The sequence below is a fragment of the Rhinoderma darwinii genome, chromosome 6, assembly GCF_050947455.1.
Source record: "Rhinoderma darwinii isolate aRhiDar2 chromosome 6, aRhiDar2.hap1, whole genome shotgun sequence".
NCBI lineage: Eukaryota > Metazoa > Chordata > Amphibia > Anura > Rhinodermatidae > Rhinoderma > Rhinoderma darwinii.
In genome coordinates this window covers 26,341,602-26,367,289 of record NC_134692.1, presented here as the reverse complement: position 1 = coordinate 26,367,289, position 25,688 = coordinate 26,341,602, and the positions used below count along the sequence as shown (strand labels likewise).

The 25,688-nt window shown below is 44.4% G+C and overlaps 1 protein-coding gene and 1 long non-coding RNA gene across 2 annotated transcripts in view; one reads left to right on the top strand and one right to left on the bottom strand.

The window, feature by feature from the left end:
* Positions 1–2,757, bottom strand: part of PSMD14 (proteasome 26S subunit, non-ATPase 14) — a 73,303-nt gene extending 70,546 nt beyond the window's left edge. The window contains exon 1 of the mRNA XM_075831098.1: positions 2,640–2,757. The gene's annotated coding sequence lies outside the window, so the exon portion shown is untranslated. The remainder of the gene's footprint in view (positions 1–2,639) is intronic.
* LOC142656214 (uncharacterized) lies at positions 2,311–24,638 on the top strand. Its single transcript, XR_012849624.1, has 3 exons — positions 2,311–2,855; positions 16,199–16,284; positions 24,561–24,638. It is a non-coding gene; the product is annotated as an uncharacterized LOC142656214 (long non-coding RNA).
* The last annotated feature ends 1,050 nt before the right edge of the window (positions 24,639–25,688 follow it).

Here is a 25,688-nt window from a genome sequence, read left to right as displayed (position 1 = left end):
AAAATATTGTGCAATTTGTTTTATCTTGTATTTTGCAAAAGCACTACAGCTGTATTCATGAGGATCACACGACCCCCGATACCCCGTCCTCCTCAGTGCCAACTGTCTCTATACACTGTAAGGCCCCATGCACACGAACGTAAAAACGCCCGTAATCACGGCCCGTAATTACAGGCCCATAGACTTCTATTGCTTACGGGAAGGTGCCCGGGCCGTTGAAAAATATAGAACATGTCCTATTTTAGGCCGTAATTACGGGTGACTATGTGTGTGCACCTGTAATTACGGGAGCGTTGCTAGGCGACGTCAGTAAATAGTCACTGTCCAGGGTGCTGAAAGAGTTAACTGATCGGCAGTAACTCTTTCAGCACCCTGGACAGTGACTTCCGATCACAATATACATCAACGTGTACAAAAAAAAAAAAAAAAAAAAGGAAGAAGTTCATACTTACCCAGAACTCCCTGCTTCTTCCTCCAGTCCGGCCTCCCGGGATGACGTTTCAGCCCATTTGACCGCTGCAGCCAATCACAGGCTGCAGCGGTCACATGGACTGCCGCGTCATCCAGGGATGTCGGGCTGGATGTCGAGAGGGACGCGTCACCAAGGCAACGGCCGGGTAAGTATGAATTTCTTTTACCTCGGAAAGGGCTGTCCCTTCTCTCTATCCTGCACTGATAGAGAGAAGGGGCTGCCGATTAGTGCAGTGTAATTTTGCATCGAAAACGTGCCCGTAAATACGGGTGGAATACGGGTGACACCGGACCCGTATTGACGCTAGTATTTACGGGAGGGAAAAAATACGTTTGTGTGCATGAGGCCTTAGGGTATGTTCACACGCTTAACAAACAACGGCTGAAGATACGGAGCTGTATTCAAGGGAAAACAGCTCCTGATTTTCAGAATTTTTTTTAAGCCACTCGCTATTGAACATACCCTGATACATATACAGATGTCAATCAGACTGGAGGAAGTCATAGGAGTACATGAAAGGGTGGAAGCAGCTCAGCTCTCAGGAATACAGCGGTACCATAAGAACGTGTCTATTGTACAATACAATTTCCCCCTAAAAACCAGCATAGGACCTGCTGATCAAGTGATCTGTGACACGATACCTAGGTCCACCACATATCTGCTTTCTCTCCGGCCTTGCAGGCCACGTGCTCTTAACAGACTTTAGAAACAAAAGTTTATACCTATTCAAGTGAATGCTACAATACCAATAAAGTCCATGGACAGGAGTGGCACTGATTATAGGAGTAGAAAACCAGGAAGACCCCCTTTTTCCTAATCAACCCCTTTAATAGGTGAGTTTGCATTGAAAATATTAGAAAGGAACTTGTGTAGGACTTGGTATTAGGCCATGTTCTCAACTGCATTAGAGGCTCAGCCACAGGCTCCGTCAGCTTGACGGGAAGAATATTACTCCATGCAGCGCTATTCCTTTAGACAAGACGACAGACACCACCATGGACCCGGTTATAAGATAATTGGGCTGTAGCGGAATACGTTGTCAGATTAGGCGGATCAGACACTGGTGGTTTCTGTTATAAATGGAAAGCACAGCGCAAATGTGAACAGAGTGAGCACGTGCCAACAATGTAATGTTACCCATAGCATCATAAGGATCTGTCCCTTCCTCTGAATAAACACCCCCTCCGTTTCTCTAATATTTGTTATCACGCCTGTGTGCGATCGCTGAGTGTGGGACACAGCGAGCTCGACTGTTTCCGTAACTCCCATTCTCTTCTATAGGATTTACGTAAAGAGCAAAGCACAGCGGGCCCAACTGTTCATATAACTCCCGGCTGCCTCTCCACTAACTCTCCGCCTGACCAGGCAGGACTGGGTCGGGGTATCATCATTCTGGTGATCGGACCCGCATCTATCAGACCTTTATGGCATATCCATGGACATGCCATAAATATCTACGATGGAAATACCCAATTAAAGTTCTTCTCCTGGCACTAGACCTCGGTGACGTTGCGTCCATAGCATAATCGGAGTGTGTGCACGCTGACAGGGACAGAATTATAAGCGTATAATGTTAAAAAAAAAAAAAAGTTTCCTTATTTTTTACCACCTCTGTCAGTTATTACACCCCCTACAGATGCTTTACACACAGAGATAAACTTAGAAAGAGTAGTTGCCCATAGCAACCAATAAGGTTGCTGCTTTTATTTTCTAAACAGAAATGTTAACTGGAATCTGGTTGGTTGCTACTGGCAACAGCTTTTATAAATGCCTCCCTTTGTGTTTTCATCTCCCCACATTTTCAATATCTCTTCCAGCTGTCAGTGAGTGGAAGACAAAGTAATAGATATAGCAGAGGATGAGCCAGGGAGGAGTGAGCGGCGCAGCATGAGTCGGCATTTCCCTTTCTCAGCTTACACCTCATCTCTACCCTCTCCCTATCAACAGTAAGGGTCGGACTGACGTAAACAATACGAGAGGTCTCAGTGATGGATAAGTATCTTAATGCTGTAGCCCTGACCAACGCTCACAACAATCGGCATGATTAACTACTATAGTCCCAGGACGAGCCTGCGGCCTAGTGACAATTCGCAAACTCCTATCCACCTCAATGACAGTCTGTTGGCTTAACATGCTACGGTAACATGGCTCCTAGAAGCCGCATTACCTGTGAAAAAACTTTTCAGGAAAATAACGAAGATCTTTCAGAATATTCTCACTCCGGCAGCCGCAGTGAATCAGCCGGATTTCATTCAAAGCAAAGCACGTCCGGGTTCAACATTACATCACATCCTTTCCTTTCCAGGCAACCAATCAGGGGAAGTATGAGATAAACAGTTATGTTACGCTGATGGCTACGTACTGTTCTCTAATACGCTAGAGTGTAAGTCAATTGACAAGTTGTGTCTGCGTTACAGGAGCCATGTTTGGTGCTCCTTTTTTTGAACCCTTTCAGGACCAGACTAATTTTCGTTTTTATGCTTTTGTTTTTTCTTCCCCGCCTTCAAAAAGTCATTACTTTTTTTATTTTTTTGTTGACACAGGCTTTTGAGGGCTTAATTTTTACTGGACAAATTGTACTTTCTAATGGTACTATGTGATGTACTGGGAAGCTGGGAAAAAATTAAAGAATGGGGTGGAATTGGAAAAAAAAACAGCTGTTACGCCATTTTCTTATGGGTTTCATTTTTACAATGTTCACTGTATGGTGAAAATGACATGTTACATTTATTCTGTGGGTCAGTACGATCACGGTGATACCAAATTTATATATTTTTGTTATGTTACTAAAGTACCTTTAAAAAAAAAAGGAAAAGTTTGAAAGAAACAAAACTTTTTTGCATCGCCATATAACTTTTTTATATTTTTGTGTACAGAGCTGTGTAAGGCGTCTTTTTGTACAAGGAAAGATGTTGTTTTTATTGATACGATTTTGGGGAATGTTTGGCATTTGATCACTTTTTATTACATTTTTTTGGTGGGTTGAAGTGGTAAAAAATACTATCACTTTGAGCTTTTTTCCCTGCTATGACGTTCACCGTATTGAATAAATATTTTTAGATATTTATAGTTCTGGCATTTTCGGACGCGGGGATACCTAATGTGTTTGTGTTTATTTTTGTTTGTTTGTTTTTGCATGTGATCTAGGGAAAGAGGGGGTGATTTGAGCTTTTATATTTTTTTCAAAACTTTTTTTATTACTATATTTGAGCCCCCCTATGAATTTTGAGCCTGCCATCATTAGATCGCTTATGCCATAGACTGCAATATCACAGTATTGCAGTCTATGGAAAAATCTGTGTATTGCTATCTGGGCCGGCGTCAGCACCCGGCAAACCCGGGCAAGTGCCGGGGCCCACTACACTTGGGGGGGGCCCACTCGGCCGCCGGGTGCTGATGCTGCTGTTATCACGGCATCACTGTCCATATATTGACAGTGATGTAAGGAGGAGAGAAGGCGTCCCAGGGAACTCCCCGCCTCTGGGAACGCCCCTGACATCACTGTCCATATATGGACAGTGTTGTCAGGAGCAGTGTCTCAGGCAGTGGCGTAGCTATAGGGTCGCAACTGTGACCATGCCCCTAAGCCTGTGGGGCCCGCAGGGCCCCCGTTACCACAAAGCGCTGACCGCAGTGGTCCCACCTCCAACTGAATCTGCGTCCGTAAGACGTCATCACGCCTGTCTGCGCCGAGTCACTCACCGCACAGTGTAGAGGAGGAAAAGGATCTCCTCCACTCATCGTGGGAACGGGGATAGGTAAGTAATTATGTTAATATTTTTCTATTAGGTACATACACATGGGGGCATTATACTGGGTATGGGGGGGACTCATATGGTAGCTGCCAAGGGGGCATTATACTGTATGGGGGGCATTATACTGTATGGGGCAGCCATGGGGGGGCATTATACTGTATGGGAGAATTATACTGTATGGGGCAGCTATGGGGGGGCATTATACTGTAAGGGGGCATTATACTGTATGTGGCAATATACTGTGGGGCAGCTATAGGGGCATTATACTGGGGGTGGCAGCTATGGGGGCATTATACTGTGGGGCAGTTATGGGGCATTATACTGTGGGGGCAGCTATGGGGGCATTATACTGTGGAGGCAGCTATGGGGGCATTATACTGTGGGGGCAGCTATGGGGGCATTATACTGTGGGGGCAGCTATGGGGGAATTATACTGTGGAGGCAGCTATGTGGGCATTATACTGTTGTGGTCAGCTATGGGGGGCATTATACTGTGGGGCAGCTATGGAGGGCATTATACTGTGGGGCATTCATGGGGTCTGTCGGGAAAAGCAGCTGGTTATAGGCGTGTGCAGGGGTCTGTTGGTGTTGGGGAGGGGTTGGGGGGCCCCAGCTGAATTCTTGCACCAGGGCCCATGAGCCTTTAGCTACAACCCTGGTCTCAGGCAAAGTGCTAGTAGTGCCCTGCCCGGGACTATGGCTCTGGGGTTGCCCCTGACAACACTGTCCATATATGGACAGTGACGTCAGGGGCTTCTCCTAAAGCGGAATCCACAGCCAGAGCGTCGGGAACCCCAAATGCGCAACCTACAGGAAGGGGGGCTGTGTGGCACTACCAGGGAGGGGGCTGTGGGGCACTACCTGGCAGGGGGGATGGGAGGGGGGCTGTCTGGCACTATCTACAGAGGGCACTAAATTTATGGGGATACAAACTGGGGGCCTAACTTCTATATTGGGGCATAAAACGGGCCTTACGTCTATATGGGGGCACAAAGTGATGTTTTCTGCCATTTTACTGCCGCCGGGGGTTCCCCTGCAAAAGGGGCCAACTAATTCTGTGTCGCCCAAGGGCCCACATAAACCTGGAGCAGGCCCTGATTGCTATTGAGACCTACCACAGGCCGATTTCAATAGCAGTATTCTTATAGCAGGGCTGGGAACATTCACAAGTCTCCCAGCTGCTAGATAAACACACTGGCTCCCGCGACCTCGCCGCATGGGCGCTAGTGAGCACTGGTAAACCGAAAGTGAAAGCCCCTCAGATGACATCGGCATCTTAGGGGTTAAATGCTTGCGGTCAGAGATGTTTCTGGGCGCAAGCATTGCCGCTGGGTCCCTGCTGTGTAATACAGCAGAGACCCAGCAGCTATGGCGCACACTCTGCTTCTGAGCGGACGTCATATTTTAAATACACTTTCCCGACGTAAATAGCCACTGCAGCGACGGGAAAGGGTTAATTTTTGCAAGAGGAATGCTGCGAGGAAATGGCGGCCGTGCATCACATTAGATATTTTGAGGACAGTGCTGCCATAACCGTGGCTGTCACAGTGCTACTGAGATAGTGACCCCATAAGGCCCAGTTCACACAGCGTTTTTTGGTGGTGATTTTGACATGGAAACCGCGTCAGAATCCGCTCCAAAAAATGCTGCAAATCTCCCTTTTTCCACCTTTTAACCTCCATTTTCAATCAATGGGAGGCGTTATAAAACAGGGTCGTTTGGAGCATTTTTTGCATTTGCTTTACACCGCGTTCCAAATTATTATGCAAATGTTATTTTTCGCTGATTTTCCTAAATAGTCGATGCAAATGACAGTCAGTATAATCTTCAAGCCATCAACCGTTGGAGTATAATGCAAATTTTATTGAACAAATCTCCTAATGATAACAGATTGTTTTTAGAAGTAAAAAACTCAAAATGCACTGTTTCAAATTATTATGCACAACAGAGATCAAAACATTTTAAATGTTGTAAAGAGAACTAAAATGGTAATTTGTTGAATTTGCAGCATCAGGAGGTCATATTTACAGAAATCAAAAGCTCTTGCAATCAAAAAAAACTTAACAGGCCAAGTTACATGCTAACATAGGACCCCTTCTCTGATATCCCCTTCACAATTGTTGCATCCATTGAATTTGTGAGTATTTGGACAGTTTCTGCTTGAATATCTTTGCAGGATGCCAGAATAGCCTCCCAGAGCTTCTGTTTTGATGTGAACTGCCTCCCACCCTCATAGATATTTTACTTGAGGATGCTCCAAAGGTTCTCAATAGGGTTGAGGTCAGGGGAACATGGGGGCCACACCATGAGTTTCTCTCCTTTTATGCCCATAGCAGCCAATGACACAGAGGTATTCTTTGCAGCATGAGATGGTGCATTGTCATGCATGAAGATAATTTTGCTAGGGAAGGCAATGTTCTTCTTTTTGTACCACGGAAGAAAGTGGTCAGTTATAAACTCTACGTACTTTGCAGAGGTCATTTTCACACTGTCAGGGACCCTAAAGGGGCCTACCAGCTCTCTCCCCCTGATTCCAGCCCAAAACATGACTCCGCCACCTCCTTGCTGACGTCGCAGCCTTGTTGGAACATGGTGGCTATTCACCAACCATCCACTACTCCATCCATCTTGACCATCCAGGGTTGCACGGCACTCATCAGTAAACAACACGGTTTGAAAATTAGTCTTCATGTATTTCTGAGCCCGCTGCAACCGTTTCTGCTTCTGAGCATTGTTTAGCGGTGGCTGAATAATAGCTTTATGCACACTTGCAAACCTCTGGAGGATCCTACACCTTGAGGTTCGCGGGACTCCAGAGGCACCAGCGGCTTCAAATACCTGTTTGCTGCTTTGCAATGGCATTTTAGCAGCTGCTCTCCTAATCCTATTAATTTGTCTGGCAGAAACCTTCCTCATTATGCCTTTATCTGAACGAACCCGTCTGTGGTCTGAATCAGCCACAAATCTTTTCACAGTACAATGATCACGCTTAAGTTTTCTTGAAATATCCAATGTTTTCATACCTTGTCCAAGGTATTGCACTATTTCACGCTTTTCAGCAGCAGAGAGATCCTTTTTCTTTCCCATATTGCTTGAAACCTGTGGCCTGCTTAATAATGTGGAACGTCTTTCTTAAGTAGTTTTCCTTTGATTGGGCACACCTGGCAAACTAATTATCACAGGTGTCTGAGATTGATTACAATGATCCAAAGAGCCCTAAGACACAATACCAGCCATGAGTTTAATTGAAAAACTAATAATTAAATGTTTATGACACTTAAATCCAATGTGCATAATAATTTGGAACACGGTGTAAGGCCTCATTTACACGAGCGTAATAGACGCGCGTGTTTTTCACGCGTGTCGTACGCACCTATATTACTCTATGGGGCAGTGCAGACAATGCGTGAATTTTGCGCAGCACGAGTGCGTTGCGTAAAACTCACGACATGTTCTATAATCGTGCGTTTTTCGCACATCACGCACCCATTGAAGTCAATGGGTGCGTGAAAACCATGCATGCAGCACGGAAGCACTTCCGTGCGAACTGCGTGATTCGCGCAAGAGCTGTCAAACTGAATGTAAACAGAAAAGCACCACGTGCTTTTCTGTTTACAAACATCCAAACGGAGTGTCAGAATTTAGAGATGAGCGTACCGAACTTCACCGGGTTCGGCCGAACTCGTTTTGACCGAACCCGGCAAAAAAATTTCCGGGTCGCGACGTCAGGAGACAGTCACTGTCCAGGGTGCTGAAAGAGTTAAACTGTTTCTGCACCCTGGACAGTGACTTCCGATCACAATATACATGAACGTGTAAAAAAAAAAAGAAGTTCTGACTTACCGATAACTCCCGGCTTCTTCCTCCAGTCTGACCTCCCGGGATGACAATTCAGTCCAAGTGACAGCTGCAGCCAATCACAGGCCAAGCACAGGCTGCAGCCAATCACAGGCTGCAGCGGTCACATGGACTGCCGCGTCATCCAGGGAGGTGGGGCCGGATGACAAGAGAGGGACACGTCACCAAGGCAACGGCCGGGAGACCGGACTGGAGGAAGCAGGAAGTTCTTGGTAAGTATGAACGTCTTTTTTTTAATTCACAGGTTGCTGTATATTGTGATCGGAATTCACTGTCGAGGGTGCTGAAAGAGTTACTGCCGATCAGTTAACTCTTTCAGCACCCTGGACAGTGACTGACGTAGACTAGCCTCATCTCTATGATGGCGGCTGCGCGAAAATCACGCAGCCGCGCATCATACACTGATGACACACGGAGCTGTCAAGTGCCTTTTGCGCACGCAAAACGCTGCATTTTTTTGCGTGCGCAAAACGCACATGCTCGTGTAAATGAGGCCTAATAGTGTAGACCTTGTCTTCGGGTGGCCAATAGGCTCCCACCTGCATGGCTATGACCCGACTGGAAGCTTGGCTGACAGTGAGTGAGAAAATAGTTTTCCACAATTTTTGTTTATGAGTGACCATGGTCGATACTGACCTTAATGTAATACAAAAGGGCTCCACCTTTCACGTCACTGAGGAAATCCCACTGACATTATCATGGGGGTGTCATAGATGAGCGGGCAACACTGGCTCCTAGAGAAACAAGTAGCTGCCTGATCCTATTGCCTGTTGTTATAGCATACATTGCTATGGCCTAACATTAGCTTAGATAGAAGGTTTATTTTATCTAATATTTTGGCATATTTATAAAGTTGAAAATAAAATGAAATCACTTAGGCCTAGTTCACATCTGCGTTCATTATGCCGTTGTTCTGCTCCGTCAGAGGAGACCACCGGCTGCCGACGGAACCCATTGACTTGAATTTTCAGTCTGGGTGCGCTATTGCTTATGATATTTTCGGGAGGAATCTGCAACGGAGTCGCCTAACAGAGCCACCAACGCAGATGTGAACTAGGCCTTAGAAGACAAAAAAAGAGAAAATAAGAAGAAAAATACGTAATAAACACATGAAAACATATTTCTAGCATTAATAAAATAATTTCAATGCATAACGTACATGATCTCGGTATTTCATCGATGAGAATAAAACTCTTATTGGGATGAAAACTTAAATCATTATTGCTAAGTATGGAAAATTCTTCTAACAACTATATGTGCAAAAAATATAATTTTTCTGGTATTCAGCTGTGTTAAAAAAAATAGACAAAAACAACGTTGGAATTTTTGTGGCTGCTGGACATGATGTCACCATCATACAGCTACATAGACTGAAAAATAAAGTTATGAGCACAAAGGTAATTGGGGACGAAGTCTGGCTTAGAAATCCCTTTTTCAAATACTCTATTAGGACAACTGTGGTGGGGGGTCCTTTTTTGGAAACTCTATCAATAATTTAAAGCACATAATGTCTACAAAGAGTCTTCTCTATCTGGAGAATCTGGAACATACATCCATTACACGGACAGCACATTAAAGGGGTTTTCCCAAAATTGACAATTATCACCTAACCACGGGTGCTTCATGTGGGTATGTTCACACGCAGAGTCAAACACGTCTCAAAATACTGAGCTGTTTTCAAGAAGTTTTTTGTGTCACTCGTGATTTTCGCTGCGTTTTTTATGGCTGTTTTTGGAGCTTTTTTCAATAGAGTCTATGGAAAACGGCTCCAAAAACGTCCCAAGAAGTGTCCTGCACTTCTTTTTCGCGGCAGTTTTTTTACGCGTAAAAAAACGCCGCAAAAAATGCTCCATCGGAACAGAACGCCGCTTTCCCATTGAAATCAATGGGTAGATGTTTGGAGGCATTATGCTTCCGATTTTTCAGGCGTTTTTCGGTCAAAAATAGGTAGTGTGAACATACCCTTACACCTCTGGGTGGCGCTGCAGGGGAATTGAACACTTGCAGCCAGGTTTCCTTACAGATTACAGCTTATAAATAGAGGTCACTGAAGCAGGACAACCTGTGCAGTTTATTTTTAGGAGTTTTTTTCTAACAAAACGAAATGCCAAAAGTGGAGGTCCTCTTTAAGAGGTTAAGGTCATGTTCACACTGATTATTTTGCAGGCAGAAAAAATCTGCCACGAAATTCCTTCAGGACTTTTGAGGCAGATTTTAACCCACCTGCGCTTTTTTGCCGCTTTTTTTGGAAAACGCTTTGTGGAAATGCGGCGGAAAACGCTTTTTTTGCCACCCATTGATTTCAATGGGAGGTCAGAGGCGGAAACCGCAGCAAGAAAGGAGATTCCGCTTTTTTTTCCCCCAAGCGGTTAAAAGCCGCCCGGGGAAAAAAACACCTTTGCCTCCCTGCAAATTTGGAAGTTTTTTGGCTCTCATTCCGTCGCGGTTTTCGCGTCAAAATCAGCAACAAAAAAACTGTGTGAACTGGGCCTAAAGCTTTACAATTTATTTAAAAAATTTCCGTGAATATATTGATGTTACATATTTATTTAAATGTCTCCTTATATTTTAATACCCAGAGGTGTTTCAGGATGGCGATGATTACAAATCCAGAGGGTAGGATTAAAATGCTAATAAGGCCTTATTTACACGAGCGTATTTCACGTCCGTGATTTTCACGCGCATCGCACGGACCTACGCAAGTCAATGGGGCCATTCAGACAATCAGTGTTTTTCACGTATCGTGTGTCTGCTGCGTGAAAGTTACTGCATGTCCTATACTTGTGCGTTTTTCGCGCATCACGCACCCATTGAAGTCAATGGGTGCGTGAATATCACGGACGGCACACGAACGCACATCCGTGTGTTGTGCGTGATTCACGCAACAGATGCTGAAGAAATGAAAAATAGAAAAACACCTCCTTCAGTTTATTTTGCTGACATACGCGCGACATACTGATGTCATACGCGCGTAAAAAACGCAGACACGCACCATACACTGATGTCACGCGGAACTGCAACGCAGTAAAAACGCTGCGATTTTTACGCGATCAAAACGGACACGTTCGTGTGAATTAGGCCTAAATTGTGGATTTGATGTTCCAGTTAAGTCAAAGACTAAATGTAGGCTATAGTAAGAGAAAATCTGTTGATTCTTCACTGGTATCTGAGTACGTAACGTGTTCCCTGGTAATTCAGTGCCGCTCCTTCTCACTGCGATATTTCTGCTCCCATCTGTTTATGTTTGCTTATGTTAGGATGACTATTCCTCATGCTATGTGTCCATTTCTTTTCCAGTTTTGCAGCTGTCTGTCTGTCTCTTTGCCATTTCTTTTCTTAGTGCAAATTATTTGCATCAAAAAAGTCGGTTTGGGGTTTCATTGATAATCACAGTTTATTTCTCAATTCTATTCCAGTAAAGGAGAACTCATGCAAAAAAAACAAAAAACTATCATGGCATATATAAGATTAAAAAAATCTATATTGGTGCAGATGTATTAATGCAGTTTAGGCTGGGTTCACACGACCTATTTTCAGACGTAAACGAGGCGTATTATGCCTCGTTTTACGTCTGAAAATAGGGCTCCAATACGTCGGCAAACATCTGCCCATTCATTTGAATGGGTTTGCCGACATATTGTGTCGACGACCTGTCATTTACGCGTTGTCGTTTGACAGCCGTTAAACGACGACGCGTAAAATGACTGCCTCGGCAAAGAAGTGCAGGAATTTGAGCCATTTTTCATTGAATTCAATGAAGAGCAGCTCAAGATTACGGGCGTCACAGACGCCTCGCATAATGCGAGGAGGAGCTTTTACGTCTGAAACGACGCAGCTGTTTTCTCCTGAAAACAGTCTGTCTTTTCAGACGTAAAAGCCAGTTCTCGTGTGCACATACCCTTAAGATTTAGGGTATGTGCACTCGGCTTATTTTCGGCCGTTTTTCGGGACGTAAACGGCAGAAAAATCAGAAGCAGAACGCCTCCAAACATCTGCCCATTGATTTCAATGGGAAAAACGGCGATCTGTTCTGACGGGGCGTTTTGAAAAACGGGCGCGTAAAAAAAACGCCAGCAAAAAAGAAGTGCATGTCACTTCTTGAGACGTTTTTGGAGCCGTTTTTCATTGACTCTATAGAAAAACAGCTCTAAAAATGGCAGCGAAAAACGCGAGTTGCTAAAAAAAACTTCTGTAAATTCAGACGTTTTTTTAGTAAGTGTGTGAGCATACCCTTAGGCCGTGTAAACTTAGTCTAGGCAGTCAGATGATGCGGCAAATGTTTCCCAGTGGTGCATGCTGTATGATAAATATGGAGCATCTTACTTGACCTGCTAGACACTTTTGTGCTTCTTATACCACAAAATATGGCTTAACAAGAAATTGGCGCAATTTACAACACATTGGTGCGGCAGACACATTAGTACATCTGTCCCATTTTATCTGTGTATTTTACATTATTCGTTGATTTTAAACAAATTTCAGATGATATAGTGTTGTTGAAACCAGTTAAAATCTGTATAAAATGTTGAGCAAATTTGTAAATACTTTGCTTTACTTATTCTTTATTGATTTTAAGGTCAGTGATATTTTCTTCTCCATTCACATCCAAAGCTAAATGCAGAATTCTAATGGCTACTTTTAAACCTCTGGCCTTTGGCAGGGTCATAGCTAGTATTTATTTTATCTGTGACAAAGATTTAATTTGCTGCCCTAGTTTAGGTGACCACCAGGCCAGTAAACCTCTGCCCTATTTCCATTAGGAGGCTAGTATCGGTCAATTTTTTTTAACCAGCAATAGCAAGTATCGGTAATAATAGGACAGTTGATGTACAAAATCACTGTCTGTAATTCTCAATTTCCGTTAGTTTTCTCACTGAGTCGCTGACCAGTGTCACAAATTTATTTTTTTATATCAATTTGCTTTTAGTGTTTTATTACATTTTTTTACATTTATTTGTGTATTTGTGTTTTACTTTTTTTTATTTTTTCACTTTTTCTTGTCCATGGGGGCTGCCATTTTTTTTTCCATCTCTGTATGTGTCGATTCACAACACATACAGACATGGAATACGACACATACAGTCCCATAGTGAATGCGAACAGGGCCCGTTCCATCCACTATGCTGTACGCCGTCTGTGTGGGAACGGCGCATGCGCCGCTCCCACACAGTCCAAATTGAACTGTGCGACGTCCGGCGCCATTTTCTTGTGGACCGGAAGTCGCGGCCGGACAGTAAGATTACTACTTCCGGTCGCGGCTTCCGGACTTGTGCACTTGGAGCGGAGGGAGCAGACCGGAGCGGACGGACCAGAGGGAGCGGCGGCGGCAGGAGCAGGTAAGTTAGGTCTATGTATGTAAGTGTTTTACTGTGTGTTTACTACTGTATGTAAACCTACTATATAAATTAGCAGTCAATGCTTCACTGCCAATGTTTATATTATAAGTATGTCAGCTTATACAAGATAAATGATACAATGTATCAAGAATATGTGTCTAGTGCTTTTGCACTTTGTATTGACACAAAATAAATTAATCTAGTGTGGTAGGTAATAATGCTAAAAAAAAATAACATATCACATATATTTATGTCCAGTTTGTACCTTAGTTACTATTTATTTTTATTTGTTTTTATATATGTTTGTAAACTGGACATAGAATATCAGAGATATAGGTGGGGCCCAATAGCCGCCCCTATAGAGATCTGCACAAGGTAGATAGATTGAATCCAAGTCCAGCACATCCAAGTTAGGTGCAAGGAATATGGTTCAAGTGCTAAGACCCTTAATTCCTATCCTACCCACTATTAGCCCTACGCGTTTCTTTGCTATCTATTTCTGCGCTATCTATTTCTGCTGCAAATCTTCAGGGGCCTACAGCAATCAATCTTTTAGATCTTCTAGCATTCTAGAAGTCTAAGTGTACAATGCACTGAATGCAACAAATCGTGCTACAACGTGGACATAGTAAGCTACCCCCAGGACAGTTGATGTACAGTCAGATCACTTCCCAATTCGATTGGATACTTCTCCTTTATCTGGCCGTCCAGCCCTAAGAACATCAACAGAATCAGGAGTAGTAGAAACAAGTGTGAGATTGGCGCAGTAGGGAGATTGCAGCGGGCAAAGCAGCAAAAAGCTAGAGATATTCACATTCATCGGCCAGACATGAGTACACTGCCGGTCTGCGTAGACCCAAAATTCAAAAGCTGAGGTCGGGGGAGGATACTGACTGAGTTACAGAGAGTCATTGGGGCAGATTTACTAAGACTGGTGTTTCATACGCCTGTCTTAATATAAAGATAGCTGGAGTAAGATGCGCCTAGTTTATTACGAGGTGCACACCTCTTAGTAAATTAGGCACATCTCTACGTCTGAAAGTAAAATCTACGCTTCAGCATAAATTATAGTCTATTTGTTGGGCCACAGCAGGCCATGCACTTTTGGCTAAGCCCCGCATATTTTTTGGGAAAATTGTCTTGGACATCATAAGCGCATCAAAAAAATAATAAAATGTGCAAATTGCGACTTTTGATGAATTTGCAACTTAAGAAACCCCCCCCCCCTTGATTGTCTGAACCTCCTAGACTCACACTCAGTCACGCCCGCAAAACCACACCCACTTTTTTACCCATGTTGGGGTGTAATTACACATGCCAGTTTTGTGGTGGTTTTTTTTCCGCAATTTGTGCAAAATGGTGTAAAAAAGTTACAAAGCCGGGTAAATATACCCTGAACTTGGGCTGTATTTTTGAGTGGAAATGGTGGCAACCCTTGACATAGTCTAGTATCTAAATTCCGTGGTCAAGGCAGAGTGGCTTGTTAGTGCTCTCCCTGGCACCCAGCACCCAGCACTCGGGTCTCATGCCTTGCCAACCCTTCCTAGCTATGCCCCTGGTTAGTTGTTATGAGCATCATATTCGCATTTCCTTTGCACTAGTTTTGATGAGTCCACACCATTGTAGTAAACAATGACTGAACGTGTATAAGGGCCTGCTCACATCTGCATTAGAGGCTCCGTTAGGGTCCTTCATCTCAGATCCGACTGAGATCACGGCTGCGCTATTATTTCCGGTAAAGCCACGGACACCCTAACAGAAAGCCGACGAAACCCATTAGAATCAATGGATCCCATTAGTGACCCATTAGGGTATGTGCACACGAGAAGTGCCTTTTACGTCTGAAAAGACAGACTGTTTTCAGGAGAAAACAGCTGCCTCGTTTCAGACGTAAAAGCTCCTCGCATTATGCGAGGCGTCTTTGACGCTCGTAAATCTTGAGCTGCTCTTCATTGACTTCAATGAAGAACGGCTCAAATTACGTTGCAAAGAAGTGTCCTGCACTTCTTTGCCGAGGCAGTAATTTTACGTGTCGTCGTTTGACAGCTGTCAAACGACGACGCGTAAATGACAGGTCGTCTGCACAGTACGTCGGCAAACCCATTCAAATGAATGGGCAGATGTTTGCCGACGTATTGTAGCCCTATTTTCAGACGTAAAACGAGGCATAATACGCCTCGTTTACATCTGAAAATAGGTCGTGTGAACCCAGCCTTAGAGTCAATGAGTCATCGGCCACCTTTGGTATCTGTGGTGCAACGGAACCATGGCTTACAATTTTCCCTTGTTCTGCTCCTCTGACGGAGCAGAACAACGGAAAGCCCCAACGCAGGTGTGATCATAGCCTTAGAGTAAAAGAGATGGCAGTCTACAAACATCTCGCTCTGTTTAAGACATAAAAGCAAAATTACCATCTTGTTTTCACCACCCTTTTTTTACCATCCTTTATTTTTTCTTAGCACTTGCATTTCATCAGTTCTAGGAGGAGGCTTTGCTACAAGAATATTCCCTTGCACAGACCTTTATATAGATATGCATACAGATGGTTTTTCTCCAGATACAACATGCCTTTGCACAGTTGTATAAAAATAACACGGTGTGACATATGATGGTGTTTTTTCTCTTCATATTCTTCCTCCAAATCCTTCCCAATTGCTTTAATCAGACCCCCTCCCCTATAGAGTAAAGAGCAATATATCTATTCACTATAGGTTTAAAAGAAATAATAATGAAAATGAATCTTACTGTTATGCCTTTTTTTCTCCATCGTTCTGTAGGCGGCCTCATCCAATTAATTGCTTCTTCATCTTCCGTCACGTGTTCTCCTGAAACTACAGATGCTATTGACTATTTATGCCTAATTGTAAGTAATGTTGATTTTAATTAGACATATGCCGTCAGAGCAATACCTATGTAGGAAAGTTATATCTCCTAAGTATCATTATCTGGTAATTATGTAAGGCCAGCATCTGGATTACTGACAATATGAATCCATAGGAAGATCTTTATTCCTATGTGTCATGGAGATTATAAGGCATGGAGAACATGAGCCCTGTGCGCTATTTTAACACCGTGGTCCACCACTTAATTGCTATAAATTAGTGCAGGTATTCCTATCTATAATGTTTTTTATGCATTATTTATTCAATTAATTTATTAAAGTCATTAAAGGTATAATAAGTAATTTCTAGAGGAGGTTATTATGGTTTGTTGCTGTTGTCCATGAGACCCTAAGACCATTGTGCTACCAGATGTATAGCTTTTTCTATTCTTCTTCTTTTTCTTTCTTTCTTTCTTTCTTTCTTTCTTTTTTTCATTCTTTCTCTCTCTGACATTTCTGTTTTTGTTTTGTTTATTTGCATTTTTTGTTATAATTTTCTAATCACTCTAAACCAGGACTTCTCAACGTTTTTCTACTGAGTCCTCAACTAGGACTTGTTGATGCCTGGTCCTCATCAATGGTAAAAGTCCATGCCAATAATGCATCGCAAAGTGTAACATTAAAATAAGTAAGTCAGGGAAAGGCCTGTGCAGAATATGGTCATCCTGTCAATACTTCCTCCCCAGCTGTGCCCACCAACAACTGGTGGGTACCTCACCAGTAAAGCCTACCGCAGGGGCGTAGCTAGGGGGGGCAGGCGGGGCATGTGCCCCGAGCACAACTAGGTGGTAGGGGGGGGGGCGCCGCAGAGCAGCTGACCACTGCTGATAGGCGCCCTGTATGTCGGACACCTGCAGCAGCGATCAGCTTTAGGAAGAGCCAGGAGATCATGCAGCGGCATTCTGACTGGGGTCTGTGACGGCTAGGGAGTGGACCAGTCCAGTCACCTGACCTGTCACCTGACCTCACGTCAGTGACGAGGTCAGATGACTCAGGTCAGGTGACTGGACAGGTCCACTCCCGGGCTGTCACCAGGGCCGACTTTAGGGGGTGCCACTGGGCTCTGCCTCTAATCTGTGCCCTGCTGTTATACACGCGGAGTAAATAACAGCCGAGGAGCAGAGGAGGATGCGCTGCCCACAGCCTGTCCTGCAAGAAACCTATGATCCTGTCAGCAAGGAGACATGGTGAGTATCTATGTGTGTCTGTGTGCATATGTGTGTGTAGTGGGTATACAGTATGTGTCTCTGTGTTTGTTTGTATGTGTGTGTGTGTGTGTGTGTGTGTGTGTGTGTATATGTCTCTGCATGTGTTTGTCTCTTTGTAAAAATGTGTGTTCAATATTAAAGTAGAACAGATAAAATGCAGATATCTGTGCTGCCTCCTATATACCCTACTGCCCCCTATATACCCTGCTGCCCCTTATATAACATGCTGCCCTTTATATACCCTGCTGCCCCTTATATACGCTGCTGCCTTTATATACCCTTCTGCCCTTTATATACCCTGCTGACCCTTATATACCCTGCTGCCCCTATATACCCTACTGCCACTTATATACTCTGCTGCCCCTTATATACCCTGCTGCCCCTTATATACCCTGCTGCCCCTATATACCCTGTTGCCACTTATATACTCTGCTGCCCCTTATATGCTCTGCTGACCGCCTATATATCCTGCTGACCCCTATATACCCTGCTGCCCTTATATACACATACTCTGTGTGGGTGTGTTTATATGTGTCTGTGGGTATAGTTATCATCTATGACATTATCTGCACTCAGAGAGTTATCACTGTGTTATCTGTGGTGTTACATAGGACTGCAGGCATTATATGTACTGGGTCTGTTTGTGAATGTGTCTTTTTGCTTGTATATATGTGCCTTTTATGTATTTGTATATGTTCCTGTGTGTATTTATCTGCCGTTGTGTGTGTGTATATATGTGTGTCTGTACGTCTATATATTTACATGTATGTATATATTCCAGATGTGTGTATGTATATTTGCCTGTGTGTCTAAATATCTGTCTTTATGTATGTACAGTATAAATGTTCCAGTATGTGCGTGTCTATGTATGTGGTAATTTTTGTTTTGTGTAGGGTGCAGCATTAGAGAGTCCCGCACAGGGCACAATCCAACCTAAGTCCGGCCCTGGCTGTCACCGACCCTATTCAGAAGGAACTCCGCCGCTACCTGCGCCGCATGACCTCCTCGGCTCCTTCGGTAAGTCACGTCAGGCAGAGCTAAGAGTGGTAGCAGTAGGCTACCACTCACCGCTCAGTTTACAGTGTGGCGCTAAGTACAAGGGGGGAGTGTGGCGCTATTTAAAAGGGGGGCAATGTTGTGCTATTTACAAGGGGGGAGTGTGGCGCTATTTACAAAGGGGCAGTGGGCTGTGTGTGGCACTATCTACAAGGGGTGGAGTGTGCCGCTATCTACAAGGGGGGAAGCGGGTTGTGTGTGGCACTATCTAGAAGGGGGGCTGTGTGGCGCTATTTACAAGGGGGGCTGTGTGTGGCACTATCTGCAAGGGGGGTGTGTGGCGCTATTTACAAGGTGGATGTGTGTGGCACTATCTACAACAGGGGGGCTGTGTGGCGCTATCTACAAGGGGGGCTGTGTGTGGCACTATCTACAGGGGGCTGTGTGTGGCCTCTTCAATTTATTTTCTTTTAATCTATTTCTATGTTAACTATGTTATATAACTATATTGCTTGTAAAATGTAGAAATGGTTTTATGCTCGAGTTACATTAAAAAAATTGTGACAAAAAATTACACCTCATTGATTGGTAAAGAAAGCAAACATGGTGAGGGGGAAGGAGATGTCGGAAAATAAGTTGGGGGGGGGGGCGCCAATCTGAATCTTTTCCCCGGGTGCAGGAGAACCTACAGTGAAGGAAATAAGTATTTGATCCCTTGCTGATTTTGTAAGTTTGCCCACTGTCAAAGTCATGAACAGTCTAGAATTTTTAGGCTAGGTTAATTTTACCAGTGAAAGATAGATTATATTAAAAAAAAATCTGAAAATCACATAGTCAAAATTATATATATTTATTTGCATTGTGCACAGAGAAATAAGTATTTGATCCCTTTGGCAAACAAGACTTAATACTTGGTGGCAAAACCCTTGTTGGCAAGCACAGCAGTCAGACGTTTTTTGTAGTTGATGATGAGGTTTGCACACATGTTAGATGGAATTTTGGCCCACTCCTCTTTGCAGATCATCTGTAAATCATTAAGATTTCGAGGCTGTCGCTTGGCAACTCGGATCTTCAGCTCCCTCCATAAGTTTTCGATGGGATCAAGGTCTGGAGACAGGCTAGGCCACTCCATAACCTTAATGTGCTTCTTTTTGAGCCACTCCTTTGTTGCCTTGGCTGTATGTTTCGGGTCATTGTCGTGCTGGAAGACCCAGCCACGAGCCATTTTTAATGTCCTGGTGGAGGGAAGGAGGTTGTCACTCAGGATTTGACGGTACATGGCTCCATCCATTCTCCCATTGATGCGGTGAAGTAGTCCTGTGCCCTTAGCAGAGAAACACCCCCAAAACATAATGTTTCCACCTCCATGCTTGACAGTGGGGACGGTGTTCTTTGGGTCATAGGCAGCATTTCTCTTCCTCCAAAGACGGCGAGTTGAGTTAATGCCAAAGAGCTCAATTTTAGTCTCATCTGACCACAGCACCTTCTCCCAATCACTCTGAGAATCATCCAGATGTTAATTTGCAAACTTCAGACGGGCCTGTACATGTGCCTTCTTGAGCAGGGGGACCTTGCGGGCACTGCAGGATTTTAATCCATTACGACGTAATGTGTTACCAATGGTTTTCTTGGTGACTGTGGTCCCAGCTGCCTTGAGATCATTAACAAGTGTAGTTTTCGGCTGAGCTCTCACCTTCCTCAGGATCAAGGATACCCCACGAGGTGAGATTTTGCATGGAGCCCCAGATCGATGTCGATTGACAGTCATTTTGTATGTCTTCCATTTTCGTACTATTGCACCAACAGTTGTCTCCTTCTCACCCAGCGTCTTACTTATGGTTTTGTAGCCCATTCCAGCCTTGTGCAGGTCTATGATCTTGTCCCTGACATCCTTAGAAAGCTCTTTGGTCTTGCCCATGTTGTAGAGGTTAGAGTCAGACTGATTAATTGAGTCTGTGGACAGGAGTCTTTTATACAGGTGACCATGTAAGACAGCTGTCTTTAATGCAGGCACCAAGTTGATTTGGAGCGTGTAACTGGTCTGGATGAGGCTGAACTCTTAATGGTTGGTAGGGGATCAAATACTTATTTCTCTGTGCACAATGCAAATAAATATATATAATTTTGACTATGTGATTTTCTGGGGTTTTTTCTCTCACTGGTAAAATTAACCTAGCCTGAAAATTCTAGACTGTTCATGACTTTGACAGTGGGCAAACTTACAAAATCAGCAAGGGATCAAATACTTATTTCCTTCACTGTATCTACACCTACCACACTGTTTGAGAAGTGCTGCTCTAAAAGCAGCTTCACGGATGAAAACAAGTGCAGCCTATATTAAAGAGGCTCTGTCACCAGATTTTGCAGCCCCTATCTGCTATTGCAGCAGATAGGCGCTGCAATGTAGATTACAGTAACGTTTTTATTTTTAAAAAACGAGCATTTTTGGCCAAGTTATGACCATTTTCGTATTTATGCAAATGAGGCTTGCAAAAGTACAACTGGGCGTGTTGAAAAGTAAAAGTACAACTGGGCGTGTATTATGTGCGTACATCGGGGCGTGTTTACTACTATTACTAGCTGGGCGTTGTGTATAGAAGTGTCATCCACTTCTCTTCACAACGCCCAGCTTCTGGCAGTGCAGCACTGTGACGTCACTCACAGGTCCTGCATCGTGTCGGCACCAGAGGCTACACTTGATTCTGCAGCAGCATCAGCATTTGCAGGTAAGTAGCTACATCGACTTACCTGCAAACGCCGATGCTGCTGCAGAATCATCTGTAGCCTCTGGTGCCGACACGATGCAGGACCTGTGAGTGACGTCACAGTGCTGCACTGCCAGAAGCTGGGCGTTGTGAAGAGAAGTGGATGACACTTCTATACACAACGCCCAGCTAGTAAAAGTAGTAAACACGCCCCGATGTACGCACATAATACACGCCCAGTTGTACTTTTACTTTTCAACACGCCCAGTTGTACTTTTGCAAGCCTCATTTGCATAAATACGAAAATGGTCATAACTTGGCCAAAAATGCTCGTTTTTTAAAAATAAAAACGTTACTGTAATCTACATTGCAGCGCCGATCTGCTGCAATAGCAGATAGGGGTTGCAAAATCTGGTGACAGAGCCTCTTTAAATTATATACAATTCCTGCCGGAGCTTATGGTGTACATGGCCACAGACAATAGTTATAATTTTTTCCCAACCTCGGGAGGCGCAAACTTAGTTACGGCTCAGGCTGGCAAAGATGGTTAGCTTGTTATGTATGACTGGCAGACACAGAGTCACGGGCACCCCTCCTTGATATAAGGGCTATCTGCTTTAGACCTTTCAGGCCTCAAGATGTTGGCTGCTATCTGCGTTACTTCAGGCCTAGTGACCCACGAGATGGTGGCTGCTCTTTAAAAGGCTCAGTAAGCCTCAAAAAGGAGCGACTCTCAACCCTTAGTCTTTCACTGATGCTAATCACTGACAGTTACACATCTCTCAATGTCTTGCGTCTCACCTCCCTCTCACGCGCCCTTCACCGGTTCAGCTATTTGTACAGTAGTGATCTGCCACACCACCTTCTGCTTGCTTTTCAGGACATGTCTCCTCCACTGGCCTGACGTTCGATACTTAAGCAGTACGGTCCTCACCAGTCCAACACAGGCTCCTCAGTACTAGCTCCTTACTGTTGGTCTCTCCTTCCACTTCCTCAGCAGATTTTTTCCAGACTTCTCCACTTGCAGCAACACCTCTTTCTCTCTTGGTGACGCAGAGCTGAGGTCACTTCTACTTCGTCCCAACACTGAACATTGTTTAGCGGGCTCACCGCTGTTTTATACTCTAATTCTGGGTTCACACGACCAATTTTCAGGCATAAACGAGGCGTATTATGCCTCGTTTTACGCCTGAAAATAGGGCTACAATACGTCGGCAAACATCTTCCCATTCATTTGAATGGGTTTGCCGACGTACTGTGCAGACAACCTGTCATTTACGCGTCGTCGTTTGACAGCTGTCAAACGATGACGCATAAAAATACAGCCTCGTCAAAAGAAGTGCAGGACACTTCTTTCAGACGTAATTTGAGCCGTTTTTCATTGAACTCAATGAAGAGCAGCTCAAAATTTACGGCTGTCAAAGAAGCCTCGCAAAATGCGAGGAGGAGCATTTACGTCTGAAACCAGGCAGCTGTTTTCTCCTGGAAACAGTCTGTCTTTTCAGACGTAAAAGCCTGCTACCGTGTGCACATACCCTAAGGCTGGTTTCACACACCCTATTTACGGACGTAATTCGGGCGTTTTAACCTCGAATTACGTCCGAAAATACGGCTCCAATGCGCCGGCAAACATCTGCCCATTTATTTGAATGGGCTTTACGATGTTCTGTGCCGACGGTCATTTTTTTTACGCGCCGCTGTCAGAAGACGGCGCGTAAAAAAGACGCCCACGTCAAAGAAATACCTGTCACTTCTTGGGACGTAATTGGAGCCATTTTCCATTGACTCCATAGAAAAACAGCTCCAATTACGTCCGTAATGGACGCAGCGAAAAATGCCTGCACATGCCATCACGTCTGAAATTCAGGAGCTGTTTTCTCCTGAAAACAGCTCCGTAATTTCAGGCGTATCGGACGTGCACGTGTGAACCTACCCTAAGTGCCGCGCCCAAGGCGTGATAACAAACGCTCAGGTGTCCACCATCAGTCTGTTACAGAATAGTACATGCAGCCTTAAAATGGCTTTCGGGCCATACATCCCGGTGACCTGAATGTAGATTGGAACAATCCAAGCACCTTTACTTACCTTATCAAAACAGTCAATAAACGCAACAGAATGCAATATGTACACAATGTCTTTACTGGCCAGATTAAAAGGGTTTTCCAGTCCCTAAAAATTGATGGCCTATCCTCAGGATAAGCCATCAATAGCTGATCGCTCAGGGTCTGACTTCCAGGACCCCCTCCGATCAGCTGTTTTGAAGAGGGTGCTCCCCTGAGCGCTGCACCCCTTCAAAACAGCTGATCGACGGGGGTCCCGGGAGTCAGATCCTGAGCGATCAGCTATTGATGGCCTATCCTGAGGATAGGCCATCAATTTTTAGGGACTGGAAAACCCCTTTAAACACCCTCTTATGCAATGTAGCATATCTTCGCTCATACATGGCCAGACAGGGAACAGTTTCACCACTGCACAAGTGCCACCTAGTGGAGGGATAAAGCAGTAATTTCACAGCATAGCATTTCAACAACACTTTACTGATGATGAAATTACATTGCCACAAGGAGATGCATTCCCCATACATTACAGGCCCATGATAGATTTCATATAGAGGCACACAGAGGTACAGCATAGACCCATAGCCAGGGCCGTATTTAGAGTTTGTGCTGCCCTAGGCACTTTTAGGGCTGACGCCCCCGATAACGCAGCTTTTCCGCCGCAAAAATCACAACATGTGCTAATTGTTGCAGGTTTTACCACCCCATTGAATTCAATAGGAAAAACCTGCAACAAAAAAACAGCGATTCCACAACATAAATGGACGGGCTGCGGATTATAAAAACGTACCGCAGGTCAATTTATGAACGTTTTTTCGGTGGGTTATTTACACAGCGTGTGGCTGAGATTTGTTCAAATATTATCCACTCTACTGCTATTATATTACGCTGCAGATTTTTCACATATGAAAATCGTTGCGTAAAATCCACAGTGTTTACACTACGTGTGGACATACCCTAAAAGAAATGCTCAGTTCTACCCCACAAATATTCACACCCCTGCCCCCCACATGAACACTGGGGCCCATTTCCTTTACTATTGATCAGGTTACAGTTTATTATTTTTTAGAAAAAAAAACAAACTCCTGCAGCGGCCCCCCTTCCCGACTGGAGCACAAAACTTTTAAAAGTAGGCCGATGAACGGAGGTAACCTGGGACCATGTGATGTAAACTAACCAATGACAGCTTAGAGCTGTCACTGCTCAGTTTACTGTCACAGACCCAGGAAGGGAAGTATAATAATTGTTTTGCTTTTTTAGTTATTAGAGTTACTAATGTGTTTTTTTTACAGGTTCGGTTGTTGGACTTCGTCGGATACGAGGACTACTTTGATGACTGTGTTTTTATTTTCAATAAAATCGTTAACGAGGGTTGTGTGGGGCTTTTATATCTATAAAATATTTCTTCTGTGTAGGGTTTTTTTTTAAACTTTATTACTACTACCTTAGTAATGGCAGATGTCTGAAAGACAGCGTCCATTACTAAGGTAGGGCTTAGTGTTAGCCGGTGGAGATGCTAAAACTAACCCCCCCCCCCCCATTATTACCCCTGTACCCACCGCCACCAGGTGTGCTAGGAAGAGCCGGTACAATCCAGTACCCGAACATCTGAAGTGATGTTTGGGTACTGAGGCGGATGCAGGCTGGTATTATTAGCCTGGGACAGCCCAAAAACAATGGCCCATCCCACCCTGGTAATGCTAGGCTGCAGCTGCTTTAGTGTGTCTAGCTGGTTATGAAGAATAGTGGGACCCCAAGTTATTCTTTCAATTGTTTATTTAAAAAAAAAACACGTGGGGTCCCCCCATTTTCATAGCCAGCCAGATACAACATAGCAGCAGCAGCCTAGCATTACCAGGGTGGGAAGGCCCATTGTTTTTGGACTTTCTCAGCCTAATAATACCAGCCTGCGTCCGCCCCAGTGCCCCGACCATCACTTCAGAGGTTCGGGTACTGGATTGTACCCGGCTCTTCCTAGCACACCTGGTGGTGGTGGGTACTGGGGTAATAATGGGGGCGGTGAGTGTTCGCCTCTCCACCAGCCAACACTAAGCCCTACCTTATGAGGGAAGCAAGTAGTCACCAGTGAGTTTCTCTACTAGCAATATAAGTAAAAAAGAAAATCAGCAGCCAAGCGCTTAAATCTAATGTATAGGAACAAAAATCTGCACGTAATGTCCAAACATTAATCCTGTAGAGCCATTACTTGCTTAGGCTTTGTTCACATCTGCGTCAGGGCTCCGTTCCGATGGAACGTGGGAGCTTTCCGCCGGAATACAGCCCTGACTGACAGAAACGGAAACCATAGGTATGATTTCAATGGTGACGGATCCGGTGCTAATGGTTTCCATTTGTCTCAGTTGTGCAAGGGTTCCGTCGTTTTGCCGGAATCAATAGCGTAGTCGACCTTTGGTTTCCGT